Source organism: Macaca thibetana, chromosome 5 (genome assembly GCF_024542745.1).
Source record: "Macaca thibetana thibetana isolate TM-01 chromosome 5, ASM2454274v1, whole genome shotgun sequence".
NCBI classification, from domain to species: Eukaryota; Metazoa; Chordata; class Mammalia; order Primates; family Cercopithecidae; genus Macaca; species Macaca thibetana.
Window position 1 is genome coordinate 16,404,479 of NC_065582.1, and position 3,188 is coordinate 16,407,666.

The 3,188-nt window shown below is 39.8% G+C and overlaps 1 pseudogene across 1 annotated transcript; it reads left to right on the forward strand.

The window, feature by feature from the left end:
- The first annotated feature begins 1,179 nt into the window (after window positions 1-1,179).
- On the forward strand, window positions 1,180-1,878 carry LOC126955647 (GTP-binding nuclear protein Ran-like; annotated as a pseudogene). Its single transcript, XR_007726009.1, has one exon. The product of XR_007726009.1 is annotated as a GTP-binding nuclear protein Ran-like (transcript).
- Window positions 1,879-3,188: the final 1,310 nt, after the last annotated feature.

The following is a 3,188-nucleotide window of genomic DNA, read 5'->3' on the forward strand; positions in this document are numbered from 1 at the left end:
ATAAAACCAGTAAACAGAAAATCAGTAAGAATATGAGTTGAGCACCATCAGTCAACTTGACCTAATTGATATTTATAGAATAATCCATTCCACAATACTAAACTATAAAATATATTCTTCCCAAGTGCACATGAAACCTTTTCCAAAACATACCATTTTCTGGGTCACAAAACATGCCTCCATAAATTTAAAAGGATTCAAACCATGCAAAGTGTATGTACTATGAGCACAATAAATTAGATTATAAATCAAAAACAGAAAAAAATCTAGAAAATCCTCAAGTATATTGAAACTAAACAATGTTCTTTTAAATAATCTATGAATAAAAGAAAAAAATAGAAAATGTATAATTGTGTAGGATTGAATGAAAGAGAAAACACACTCTTTAAATTTTGTGAGATACAGCTAAAGAAATATTTGGAGGTAAATCCGTAACACTGAACATCCATAGTAGAACAGTGGAAAGGTCTCAAATCAATGACCTCAACTTGTACCTTAAGAAACTAGAAACAGGCCGGGTGCTGTAATCCCAGCACTTTGGGAGGCCTAGGCGGGCGGATCACGAGGTCAGGAGATGGAGACCATCCTGGCTAACACAGTGAAACCCCGTCTCTACTAAAAAATAAAAAAACAAAAAACTAAAAAACTAGCCGGGCGAGGTGGCGGGCGCCTGTAGTCCCAGCTACTCCGGAGGCTGAAGCAGGAGAATGGCATAAACCCAGGAGGCGGAGCTTGCAGCAAGCTGAGATCCGGCCACTGCACTCCAGCCTGGGTGACAGAGCAAGACTCCGTCTCAAAAAAAAAAAAAAAAAAGAAGAAAAAAGAAACTAGAAACAGGAGCTGGGCACAGTGGCTCACACTTGTAATCCCAGTACGCAGAAGGTTGAGGTTGGATGATTGCTTGAGGCCAGGGGTTTGAGACCAGCGTAGGTAATGCAGAGAGATCCTGTCTCTACAAAAAAAAAATAATAATAAATAAATAAATAAATAAAAACCTGAGCCAGGCAAGGTGGCACGTGCCTATTGTATCAGCTGCTTGGGAAGCTAAGGCAGGAGGATTGCTTGAGCCCAGGAGTTTAAGGCAGCAGTGAGCCATATCACACCACTGCACTTCAGCCTGGGTGACATAGTGAGACTCCATTTCAAAAAAAAAAAAAAAAAAAAAAAGGAGTAAGAGCTCAGGAAGACGGGCGCGTAGATGCTTCTGGAAAGAAAGCTACGATGGCTGCCCAGGAAGAGCCCCAGGTCCAGTTCAAACTTGTATCGGTTGGTGACAGTGGTACTGGGAAAACGACCTTCGTGAAACGTCATTTGACTGGTGAATTTGAGAAGTGTATAGCCACCTTAGGTGTTGAGGTTCATCCCCTAGTATTCCACACCAACAGAGGACCTATTAAGTTCAATGTATGGGACACAGCCAGCCAGGAGAAATTCGGTGGACTGAGAGATGGCTATTATAACCAAGCCCAGCGTGCCATCATAATGTTTGATGTAACATCAAGAGTTACTTACAAGAATGTGCCTACCTGGCATAGAGATCAGGTACGAGTGTGTGAAAACATCTCCATCGTGTTGTGTGGCAACAAAGTGGATATTAAGAACAGGAAAGTGAAGGCAAAATCCATTGTCTTCCACCGAAGGAAGAATCTTCAGTACTACGACATTTCTGCCAAAAGTAACTACAACTTTGAAAAGCCCTTCCTCTGGCTTGCTAGGAAGCTCATTGGAGACCTTAACTTGGAATTTGTTGCCATGTCTGCTCTCTCCTCACCGGAGGTTGTCATGGACCAGCTTTGGCAGCACAGTATGAGCACGACTTAGAGTTTGCTCAGACAACTGCTCTCCCGGATGAGGATAATGACCTGTGAGAATGAAGCTGGAGCCCAGCGTCAGAAGTCTTAGTTTTATAGGCAGATGTCCTATGATGTCAGTGGTTCAGCGTGTATGCCACCTCATTGTTATCTAGCTAAGCGGAACATGTGCTTCATCTGTGGGATGCTGAAGATGAGTGGGCTTCGGAGTGAATGTGGCAGTTTAAAAAATATCTTCATTGTTTGGACCTGCATGTTTAGCTGTTTTGGAACCTAGTTGATTCCTAGAGTTTCAAATATAAGACTGCTACAGTGGGCCAGTCGCAGTGGCTCAAGCCTGTAATCCCAGCACTTTGGGAGGTCGAGGCAGACTGATCACGAGGTCAGGAGATCGAGACCATCCTGACCAACATGGTGAAACTTCCTCTCTACAAAAATGCAAAAATTAGCTGGGGGTGGTGGCGTGGGCTTGTAATCCCAGCTACTCAGGAGACTGAGGCAAGAGAATCCCTTGAACCAGGGCGTCAGAGGTCACAGTGAACCGAGATCATGCCACAGCACTCCAGCCTGGGGACAGAGAAAGACTCCATCTCAAAAAAAACAAAAAAGACTGCTACAGTCACACAGTCACATCACAATATTCAGTGGTGAAATCTTGTTTGTTACTATCATTCCCATTCCTTTATCAAAATAAAGTTGTATTTCCAAATATCTTAAAAAAAAAGGAATAAGAAAATAGAAAAGAAACTAGAAGTCAAAGAACAAAATAAAACCAAAGTAGAAGAAGAGAACTTATGAAAAAAATCAGAGTAGATATTAATAAAGTATATAAAATCAATGAAAAAATTAATGAAACCCAATGCTGCTGCTTTAAGAAGATTAATAAAATTGGTAAGCCTCTAGACAAGTCAATCAGAGGAAAAAAGAGAGAAGACACAAATTACACATTGTCAGAAATAATAAAGGTAACATCACTACACATTTTACATATATTTTTTAAAATAAGAAAATATTATAATGAACATTATGCCAATAAATTTGACAATTTAGATGAAATAGGTAAATTTCTTGAAAGACACAAACTACCTATTTCATCCAGGTATAAATAGATAATCTAAATAGCCTATTAAATAAATTAAATTTGTAATTTAACCACCCCCCAACAACAATAACAACAAAAACACCTCCGGGCCCATCTGACTTCGCTGGAGAATTCTACCAAACATTTAAGGAACAAATGATGCCAATTCTACAAAAACTCTTAAGAAAATTGAAGAAGATGAAATATTTTTCACCTCCTTTCATGAGGCCAGAAGTTTTGGGAATATGAAAACCAGATAGACATTATATATAAGAAGATAATACAACATGGCTGAA